Consider the following 12,152-nt stretch of genomic DNA (forward strand, 5'->3'; position numbering starts at 1 on the left):
TTGGCATTAGGCTGAATTGCCCAAAAAGGGCCCCTTCCTTGCAGGGACTGCAGGGCGCTATTTTAGACCCCTGTAGATAGGTACAGCAAGTTGTGTACTTCAGACCCTTCCCCATTGCCCCATATATGTAGTTCTTCAAAAGGCTGTGCGTGTGCCCAAGGGACTATGAACCCTGCTCGCTATGGCAGCCAGACTGCAGAATATCAGTTTATAACGTTCCAGACAGAAAGAATCCGTCCCAGATGATGCTCTGGTACAAGGCTTTGCTGAGCGGCGGCGGCGGCCATGTTTGGAACACCCAAGTAGTGTCTCCCGGGAGACAGATGAGGACCGATTTTACAAGCTGTAATTCTGCCTGAGCCTATTGCCGACACAGAACCCCCCGATTTAACCCCCCACTTCTTTAGAAAACGGGCTTAATCCTACATCGCAGCAGCAGAAGACTCTGCTCTTCCCCTTCCCCCTCCTTCTCATCATCCCGCTTCCACAGCACCCCAGAAACAGGTGTAGTGCGTTTTAAAGTGCGCCGCCCTACTTCCACCGTCCCTCCTGAGCAATCCCAGCCGCCGTTCCCGCTCTCCAGGAAGCGCGTCAGGCGGGAACAACTGATGATTTATTGCCCACTGCCCTGTTATTTACTCCTCTGATTCAGAGGCCATTTCTCTAAAATATGGTTTCTTGAAAGGAGTGGGCAATTCAGACGGTGTTTGCTTTTCCATTTTGCGTCTCTCATGCAGGCAGGCAGGCAGGCAGTTCTTCAAATGCTGGAAGCTTCAGTTTTTTATGCTGCGTAGGCCCCGGGGAGACCTACCGAGGCAGAGACGTGTTGGTTTCTCACTATTTTTTTTATAACGTTTTATTGAACTAATTGAAAAAAACACGCAGAGATGGTACAATGCATAGCCCCAGAGCAGACCTACATGAGCCAAGCTGTTCTTTCCACATTTATCTCCCACACGTTTATTTGCTCGTTTTTGTGTGTCACCTTGTGGTTACTTTGTAGTAATGAGAGAAAGCAGGAATTAGGAGCATTAACAAAGATAAGAGTCCAGCCGGATTTTTTTCAATGTTGGTAGCGCGGGATAGGATTTGTGCTTCCTGAGAAGTTGGGCTATGGCAGTGCTAGAGTGATATCGGCATTTTTTGACGTTCATGCTGCGCGCTCATGCCCCGGAGGAAGAAGAGAGACTGACGGATATATTGAATTACACTCATCGTTTCTTGGTTACTATTGGATGACCTTCATTCTGGCTATTACCAGTAAAACTATATTGAAATCGATACTGTATTATGCCCTGATGAAGTTCCATTAAAAGGAACGAAACGCGTTGGCTGTTGTCCTGTGGGTTTCCATATTTTATATGAAGAAGAATTAAAAGGACTATTTATGAATAAGTTTACGTCTGTGGATTCGTGATTTCTTTCCTGGTGCCGCCTCCATTTTTCTTCAAAAGTTTGTCTTTGGGTTTCCAAGTGAGATCTTTCCGCAGCAGGTCTTCGAGACGTTCGGCACAGGAGCATCAAACTTATGGGACTTTGACATAGATGTGCACAACATTAGTCGGCTGTGGGATCTTTTGTTTATCAAAGATAAGAGTCAAGCTGGATTTAGGGTAACAGAGTTTCAAGACCAAAATGGAAACATTCCACTGACACAGAAGTAGGACTATAATAGGAGCCCTCTTCAACATAAACTACAATAACACAAACAGGTAGAGACATTGTTATATACGTGTAACTCCTATACTCATATGATACCCATTGCCCACAATCTGGCAGGTGTTTTGTGGCAATCACATTCACAAAGGACATTAAATGCAAATGTTCTGCTGTATATTTCATTTTCACATACAGACATAACATGGCAACAACAGATCAAGTCAAGCCAGGGTTAAGGTTGTGAACTTTGGCCATGGGGAACTGCTGAAATTGTGGTGCCTTTGAACTAAACTGCTCCAGAAAAATTCCTTCTAGTGCTTGTCTCTATCATCACACCTGGTCACTAAAGAACGTGTTTGCAATTTTTTCGAATGGCATATGCCAAAAAGTGAATGCACACTAAGGCATGCCATGTGTCATGGTATATATCAAGCTCAGTTGCTTCCCTTGTCAGAATGAAGGTGCGAGAATGGACCAGTTGTTTTGGGTAAAGAGGTGGTCAGTGAAAGAATTGCAGGAAGACCAGCCAGATCCCCAATATGAGCGCTGTTATTGAGCCAGAACCAGGACCCGGGCTGGACCATGTGAAATTTGCTGAAATTGTCTTGGTGTAATATTCCGACAAAGGGTCACATTCAGCAGCACCTGCACTCTGTCTGCTTTCCATTCTGTGCAGCAATCGGCAAGTGACGAGGGGGCTTTCTTATTTGCAGTTCCAGCAGGGCCCAAAACCAAGGCTGAATTTAAGGGCCATCAACCCTCCTTTTGTTTGAGTATGATCCTGGCTGGGAGTTATTTGAAGTCTCTCACCTAGATGCCAATGCAATAGAGGGAAACAACGGCACACAGCTTCTTATCACTTCACAAGTACTTAAGAGAAACATTGGAAACACGTTTTTTACTTTGTACAACCTCTGTATATAAGCAACATGTATGCACTGTAAGTATGTAAGGTGTAGCAGTCTGTATGAGTAATTACACAAATAGCAATTTAAATAGCAGTTTACTCGTTATTTATTTTTTAAATTCATTAATACTGTTTCTCATCTCAATGTAGGGTGCCAGACTGCTTTACATTATACACACACATTATGCACTGATCATAAATCAAACCTGTGAAAATCAATGTGCATGATGTGTTACATAAGACAATGAGGGTTACAAGGTGTGGGAGTCACATATCTTTCATACAGGTAGGCATTATTTGATAAGAGTGCAAGGTCGAGCCAGGATCTAAATCTTAACTCAGTGCTTGTGGTTGTCTGTAGTAATAAAACTTTATTAGTGCCCAAATGAATCCTTTTTGGCAGCCTTCTAATGACATATTGAGAAAAAAAAGAATAATTTTCTAAACCTATGCCTTGCAGTTTGCATGCAACTACTTGATGTTTGCTCATAGCTCACTGTGCTATATTAGAAGTATTGCAATTTATGAACTGCAGGGAACAAAATGATCTCTGTGTCAAAAGCAGTAACATACTTACCTAGCTAGATAGAATACAACCTGTCACCTGCTTGTTACACAATGTGTTTTGCAAGAGACACATTCATATTCTATGCTATTTTATGATAACACTGTGACTAGAGAAAACACAGATCTCTCTAACAACTACATTAGCCACCAACGTTATCTTACTATTATTATTATCCCCTGAAATTTGCTAGGCTCCCAAATATCTCTGCAGCAGGTGCCTTAACCCAATAAGATATTCTAAAATGAAGCCATTATGACCAATTACCCCAGAACAGATTTAAGGTCACGTTTGTCCTTGATGACAACTTCTTGTGGCATAGAGTTTCAAAAATAAATGCATAAGTTGACTGTCAGCTTCTACTTTACATGACCCTGCCATTTGTGAAGCCACCCTCTTTTCATTGAAACGCCTTGAACCCCAATTTATGGGTTCTCAGAGAATTTGTTTTCCATTTCCATCATTGGCGATGCCTGTCTTTCGAGTGATCTGATAGCATTATCACAAGAGAGTGTTAGATGTATGAGTAACATTTAAAGTGCAGAGTGCTAGCTTAAATGATCCACTCTCAAACCAAACTGTGAGGTGTGTTTTAGTTGGAGAAAATAATCGGGACACTGGGACATATGCCCAAAAATCCGATACGTCTGCCACTCTAATTAGATTGCAACATGGGGCGTAGCGCACTTAGGCAAGGCTGGGCTGAGAGATGGGATTGGGGCAAAGCTAAGAGCTGGTGGTGTACTTCTGGCCAGGCATAGGTGTTCTGGTGCAGTGGGTTCCAACTTCCACTGCATCTGGGTGCATAGGATTTATAGTAACTTTCATTTTTACTCTTATTGTCTGTTCATACCCATGAAACCTCTGAAATCAGATCAATTCTCCCCCAAAGGATATTAATCACGTTGTGTGGAAATGCATCAATGTAAAGAGAGACGCACAATGAAACTATGCATAGTTTTCATACACAGGATTAACACTTTTTATATTTATAGACTGAATCTCACTTACATTTGCATTTGATGGGCCATTTGAAACAAACATAGGTGCTGACCTGGTAAGTTGTGACACACAATGTTACGCAATGAGCATTAAGAACTGGGTTCACGGTGCAGACACAGGGGACTAAAAAACACTGCATGAATACAATTCATGTGGTGGCCGCTGTGGGAGCCTTTATATACAGGAGCATGGTTGTGCGGTTTCTAATATTCAGTCCAAGAAAATGGGTGTTGCCTACGTTTCGACCCAACCCATATTAAAGTCAGCGGGTCTTATCCAGACAAGAGAAGCTCTGTCAGTCCAGCACCCTCTTATTCAAGCATTCTGATATAAGTGGTACATCTGATAGTGGCGCTGCAAGGACTGTGGGGTATTCGATGTAAAATAGTGTTAATAAAGGGCAGATTACATGCTCTGAAAATACAGAGCCCAAGGGGTAGGTAGGGATGGTTTGCGCCAGAGGTCCAGAATTTGTCTGGGCTGCCCAGGGCCTAGGGTTGGTTTTGGATACACAGGCACATATATTCACCTTTATAATTTGGACAGCTTTCCAGTAGTTTAGTGGCAGAAATACTTTTTAAGAATGGAGCAAATGAATGTGTTTTCCAAAGGAAAATGACATGCAACTATTGAGTTGCAAACAGAGACGCTAACTACATGATATAGTAATGTCATCATTTATATAAGTCACAAAGGTTTTTTTTAAGATCACAGGCTTGGCGATGTGCGATTTTAAACACTTGGGTAAAATAAATAAGACCCAAGATGTTTTTCTATGTTTCTTGGTACTGATCTCATCAGAACTGACTGGCTGCACATTGGGAGTGCACCTACCATATATTTTCAATCACCACCTTGTTTGTGAAGTTTTTCAGTTGTGTTCCGACCTGAAGACTTTCATCTTCAGGAGTTTTCTGAATCACCAATGGACCAGTTCTGCTCTGCTCTGAAGGATCAGGTAATTCCAGAATGTTTCTGTTTGTTCTCCAAGAATTCTTGCTTCATGGTTTAGTCTCTCGAAATCTTGGTGTTTAATCAAATTGGAGGTGGTTTAAGGAATGGCTCTAACTGGGGTGCAGTATCATGCCAGGTTCTGTAAATATTCTTGGTCTTTGAGGGAGTATGCTTTATGTATGGTGCACATACATTTGAATCTGATTGTAAAATCCACTTGGAGCCAACAGCTTAATCTGAAGACAGGTTTTGTGTGATCTTGTTTCCAGGGATAGGCACATAGTCTGGCTGCTTGAATCAGCACTCTCTGGACAGCAATGAGATTTTTTGGGGGAACTTTGTAGATGATGATTCACTGATTATGGTGTACCATTACCAAGACCGGGTACTTCCACTCCATGATTGGGATTGAAGAGGAGCGCTATTTTCTGAACTTAGAAGCCGGTCAGTCATCTAGAGAGTAAATGTGACCTAGGATGATGGCTGTATTTTTTTCATGCTGATCACATGCAATTAACTTAGATCTGATCCTAGCCAGCATTACAGTATCAGTGTTTGGTCTGTTTATGTAGGGGTGATATATTTTGAAAAGGAATTTGATAATGTTTATTTGACTAACCTGGGCCTTCTCCAGACATAAAATAACCTCTGTGGTGTCTGTGTATATTTAAAAAACAGAAAAGCCAAACAGTACACTTGCCACATATTGGATGCTAAAATTGTCACCTCAACCAATCATGCTTCTGTAAATAGCCAAGTTTTTAGTGTCTTAGTAACTTAGAAGAGATTGACCTCCTAAAATGGGCAGGTAGATTGTTCAACCACTCAGGGCTGCTCACATGCACGCTATTGTAGCATTTGTATGGTGCTTACTGTGCCTATGTAGGACGCTGAATCATTTATCCACATGGAGAGCATGCTACACCATGTCGCCTTGTACAGTTTGGTCAGTCCGCCATAGTGACTCACTGCCCTGGTTTTGGGAGAGCATCACCATCTCAGGTACAGTATCAAGCAGATGGGCATCATCCTCTCACTGCTAGATGCTTTACGTTAACATACAAAATATTTGTAGGAAGCTCACTCTCTATATAGTGCACCAAAATGTAGTACACTGTGTAGAGAGTTCAGGTAGTCCCCAATTGGTTTACAGAGGCAAAAGTAGATAATACTAATGCTCTATTTGTGGTACAGTGGGCGAGCAGTTAGGCTTATCAGAGGGTAGTGCTAAGCATTTGTTGTACTCACATGGGCAATAAATGAGACATACACTCAAAGAATATATCCAAGACCAATGTAGAAAAATACCTCTTATTTTTGTATATATTTTGAAACCAAGAACTTCGTTCAACGGTAAGTACTGTTTTTCTTATAAATGATCAAAGTTCGGAAAATAGTTCTCAGTTGTGTGCAATTATGCACAATGGATTCCTATGGGAGGAAAAAGCAGAAATATATAGAAAATGAGACTGACGGTACTAGGGGTTCAACTTCTCGGTTTGGAGATTTAGCAAGTCATGGTCTAATGTTCTACCAGTGGGTCGTCAGGAGAGTCCCGGATTCGGCTAGGAAGAGGGTGCTTAAAGCGTTGTTAGCTTGTGCGTTTCTAAGAAGGTGGAGCCACGTAGAAACAGGCTGCAGAGGGGAACTTACAGGTAAGTCCACGCGCTCCCAAACAGAGGCTCAGGTCTCAAGGGCCCTAGCAGCACAGGGGCACTGCCAGTTCATTGTTACCCAGGGTGAGCGGTCTGGGTGCAGAGCAGGTAGCTCGTCTGGACTCTGTGTGCAAAGGAGGTCTTCGCGGTCAGGAGCAGACAGCTGGAACGGATGATTTCAGGACTGCTGGGCTACTCTCAGAGTGTGTCCCAGGGGTGCTGAAGTCCCTCGATGGGTGCTTGCTTCCTGAGCAGTTAGAGTCCTGATTGGGCTCTTTGTGGTTGGTCTTGCTGCAAGGAGTCGGTACTCCGGGGATTGGTACTTCACGGCTGATGTTGGTCCTAGTACTTCCCCACTTGAGGGGGAGAGAGATCTGACCTTTCAGAGCACAAGTACCTGTTCCTGGTCGGTTGCTGCCTCATTAAGGCCAATGAGCTGCAAGTCAGTGGAACGGACTCTGAGGATTTCGGTGCCTGCAGTAGCTCCTCTACAGCAAGGGAGGTCTTGGCAATTGGCGTAGGCTGGTGGTCCTCTGGGATTCTTTGAAGCCACACAGCAACAGGACGAGACAGTTCACCTCAACTGTCGAGTCTTGAAGTGGCAGGCAGGGGTTTGAATCAAAACTCTGCAGCAGGGTTTTAGTTCTCAGGTTCAGCACCACTTCTTTGTCCTTTTCTTCTTAGGTTCATCGAATCTGAAATTTTGGGTGAAGGGGTGCCACCTAAATACTCAAATTAGGGGCGTTAAGGGGAGTACCAGGCAGTAGCCAATGGGCTATTTAGCCTTAGGTTGATACCTCTATATGACCACCTCCTGTGGGAAGTGGGCACAACACTGACCTTAATAGGCAAAGTCTCTCCAATACAAGATGGATGATTTGGAAAAGTGAGGTCCACATCAGCTGCCCCACCTTAGGGGTGGTGCTGGCTAGGTATGGGCCCACCCCCTAATCTAACACATGTTTCCACCTGTCCTCGTGTCAAAAAAGTGGGGTCAGGATAGGGGGGGCTGGCATCTTTCACTATCTGGAGAGGCCTGGGTCACATTTCAAAGGCGGCATGGCCTTTGAAGCTTCCCGCCCTGGAAGGCAGTTCCTGCTTGGATGAGGTGTGAACACCAGAGCAGGCTTTTTCCCTGGCCTCTGACAGCGAAGACTCCCTGTTAGAAGGTGGTTCTGACTCTATGGGCCGCCCGGATTTTTTGCTTTTTGAGCACCTAATTGTTGAGCTTTTACTGTAGGGGAGCCTCATAAGTTGGGACTCACCCACAGTGAACTCAGGGTGTAAGAGACTGCATGGGGATTTTACTGGTGTTCCCCTGGCTCGACCAGGCCACTGCACAGCAGCTGGAGTAAGGGACACCGGGCTGGTTACATGCAGACACATGTGTACATGTGTGTGCACATGTGTACGGGCTGCGCAGGGGAGATTCCTAGCGTGCGCAGTCCAGGAGCAGCTGCAAAGTGAATGGTGTGGCAGAACTTATGCAGTATTGGGTGGTGACATGGAATAGGCTTTATACACTGGAAAGAAACATGCCAGGGAAAGTCAGTGTGTTTTACTGTGTTTTCACTTCATTATTCCCCTATGGGGATGTGGGGCCCATGGCTAGATTAACTTCCATTAGGCCTACAGATTTCAGACACGCACTTAAGTCCAATGTAGCGAATGTGAAAATAAGTATTCTGCAGAGTCCAAAGTCATATTTGTACTGCTTTTCGGTCATCCAGAACTGTCATATTTCTCTGAGCCAGCCGTGACCAGACCCAGGCTGAGGGCTGACCTCAGCTGGATGGATTGATAACCTTTCTTCCACAAGCGAGGGCCTCCTCTCCATGAAGAGATGATGGGTGGGGCTACAGGCTCATCCATCACTAGGTGCCAGGCACCAGGCTGCACCAAGGAGGGAAGGAGTTGGGTTTCAGAGGACATGTGGCCAGAGACCCTGGACGACGCCATTTTGAACAAACCCAGAGGCTGGACAAGAAGTAGGGAGCAGGGGCAGGAAAGTGATGTGTCACTGTTTGATAGGACCAACAGGGACTTCCTGCCAGCCCCCTACTCAACTTTTAAAAAGTGCTTGCACAGTAAGAGAAGCTCTCTCTGGGGTGTGGTCTGCTGAGGCTGAAGGTGTTGGAGCCTGGCGCAATGGGCAGTTGGAAGGAGAGACCCCCTGACTGCCCCAGGACCTTAACAGCACCAGAAGAAGAGCCCAGGACCGGAGCGCAGGAGCAGTGGCCTCTGCGCAGGGAGAAGAGAGGCCAAGGAGGAAAGCCAGGCGAAAGGCTGGCGCAGGGAGCCAGTGAAGATAGCACCCTGCTGAATCTACCCTCTCAGAGACCCAGAGGGCAGAGGAGAGTGTTCCCAGTGGCTGGGGCTGGTAAAGAGGAGCACGAAGCGCCCCATAATGCCTCACCAGGCATTTGGAAATCTGCCGTTTTGGTGCTTTGTGGCCCCCAGAGGAGGGGGGTCACCCTCACTTGTGAAAAGGTGCTGGGGGAGCTGCTGGAGAAGCGCAGTCTTACCCCCCAGCACGAAGAAAACTCCCACCCTCAGTGTCATGGGGACCTAAAGGAAACTACCCCTAAAGGGCTCAGCTAGCATTTAAACACATTCTAGGCTGGAACTTTTGTAATACAGCTGAGGGTGTGTGGAGAAGTGCATCATGAAGTGAAGGGCTGAGTTGGGGATGTGTGAAGAAGTGCATCCCCTGGAGGTGAAGTGGTGTAATTGCACCGAAATGCTTTTACTAGTGGTTATTTCTTTTTAGGTGGACTGAAAGTCACATGTGTAAAGTGAAGTACCTGTGTAAGGTGATGTTAAGCTAAATGGAGTTATGTTGCTGGACCTTCCTGCTAGGGGGTCTGGCTGTATTTACGTAATCCCATGCTTTTACCTGTGATTCATTTTAAAGTGAAGAGGTGCACTGCAGGAGAAGTGTAGTTGCCAGGAGTACTTCTTTTGAAGGGACTGTAAGTCAGATGTGTAAGGAGATGTCATAAGCCAAGTGGGGTTATGTTGCCAGACAGTCCTGCTAGGGTGTCTGGCTGTATATGCGCAATCCTGTGATTTAATCTGTGATGCCTTTAGGGCTGTAATTGCAATGCATTCAAATGATCAACCAAGGTGATGAGTACTGTCATTCTAAAGTGTGCGTAAACATGGACTCTTGCTCTTGCGCTTAGGTGAAGACCCCAGACTGCTAGCCCTTAAGATATAGAGGTGCATACTTTATGGTCAGTAGGAGATGCTCAGTCAGGGTCATGTGTCACCAAGGCAGGTTTACCACTTTTTAATGCTTGTTGAGGTAATGGGGTGGGTCGCCACTGGGATGGTGCCAGTGCGCAGGGCCCTCGCTCCAGGTTATGTTCAACTATCTGCATTGGGGGCAAGTTGAGGTGCATACATGAGAGTGGTGGTACTAGACCCCACCCTCCTGCGGAAGGGGTGGAGATGTTATGCAATGTCACAAAGTAATTCCAACAGCTTATGTATATTTGAAAATTGGTGCATAGTATTGCGTAGTGTGCGTGTTTAATAAATGTACTCTTACTTTTATAAAGCAAAGTACAGACTGGACAATCAATTATTGAGTGTTATTTTTGTGCACCTGCAAATGGCAATTACTAGCCCACACCACCTCCCATGAGTAAGCCTCAGACTGCTCTGCAACGCTACCCTCTGAGAGTCAGGCACTACAATTGGGTGTTTGGTTCCCAGTGAAGGACAAACGTAGTCATGTTATTTGTGCAGGCCTCACAAATGCTGCCTCGTTTTCCAACACTCCCTCCCCAGGAGGCCATAAACAAGTCTAGTGATGGCAGGCTGGTTGAGACCAGTCGCCAACCACAAAAGTAGTTGGTAGGTTGTCAGGGGGCACCTCTAAGGTGGCTTCTGTGTGTATTCATTAATAAATCTGACACTGACATCAGTGCAGGTTTATTAGGATGAGATGTTTGGTACCAAACATCTTGGGGTTCAGTGAAGCCATAATGGAGCTGGGTACTTCGTAATGACTAGTGTACAGCCCATGTACTCAGCATGGCTTCCCTGTTCACTTGCAATGTCTAAGAATGGACCTAGGCAATTGCAGGGTCATATTTGCTCAGGCAAAATATGTCCATACATGGTATGTAGAGCACTCTACCTTCAGGCTGTAATGCCTGCTACAAGGGTAGGCTTACCTATATCTCATGCAGTGTCTGTAGGCATGACACACAGGGCTGTGCGCCATGTCGACTCATAATTCTTTTCTGAACCAAGACACACAGCTTGCAATGGCAGTTTGCATGATCTTGGTGAGGGGTCCCTATGGTGGCACAATTCATGCTGCAACCCTACTGGACCCTCTTCAGTCCCAATGCCCTAGATGCCAGGGGTACCATTTACTAGGTACTTACAGGAGGCCAATTGTGGCACAGTTTAGGGAATGAACACTGGGTCCTGGGGACCTGATTAGCAGGAACCCAGCACTCTCTCAGTCAAAGTTGCCAGGCAAAAAACTCAGTTTCCTGCAGCAATGTAACAGGGCGCCTTGTAACCTCTTGAGAACAAGTTCTTCATACAATATGAATAACTACTATTCTCAATAAGGATGGATGTATATTCCTGTTCAGTATCAAAAAGAACAATTCAACCTGGGTTATTAACCCTTGCCATTGCTTCTTTATTTGTCCCTTATCCATACTTGTAGGGTTGACTTACTTCTTACATACAATCAATTAGATCAATAAGCCTGAAATTTACCATTTGTATTTATTGCAGATTGTATTATTGAATTACTCGATAGCAATACAATAACTCTTAAAAGCATAATTTAATTTTGAATCATAATACCTTTTTTTGTGTGTTTCTCTGCGAAACACAGTAATTTTATTAGGGGATAACAACACTCTTTTCTTTTTCCTAGAACATTGTCCACGTGAGTTCCTCTTATAATATTGTTTTGGCCATGTATAGCATATCTGGTGTCCTCAGGACAAATTACAAGGATTCTACATTCATAAATCGAACATAACCCATTATCTAAAGAATATTCACCAACGTATTTAGAACCATGATATGTTTAAATGTGAGATATGAAGATGCGTACTCATTACATGGCAGCTGCTTATTGATAAGAATCTTCTATAGCATTCCTTCATCCTAAGCACACCGATCACTGATACATGTATACGTTGGAATTATTGCTACTTGAATTGTATCTTATTACTCCCTATTGTTTGTGCTTGCCCTTCATTGATTCTCATATGTGCATACCAACATTAATTACAGCCATATCATTACAATCTTGTGGTGACACAAGAGGCCAGTTTAGGGATGATTACATGGTTTTTACACAGGGTGGTTGGTAAACATCAGCACAGGGGTACTGGGGAAAACTGTGCCTAACTATTTGCAAGACTTCTAT

This window comes from Triturus cristatus, chromosome 6 (assembly GCF_964204655.1).
Source record: "Triturus cristatus chromosome 6, aTriCri1.1, whole genome shotgun sequence".
Classification (NCBI taxonomy): Eukaryota; Metazoa; Chordata; class Amphibia; order Caudata; family Salamandridae; genus Triturus; species Triturus cristatus.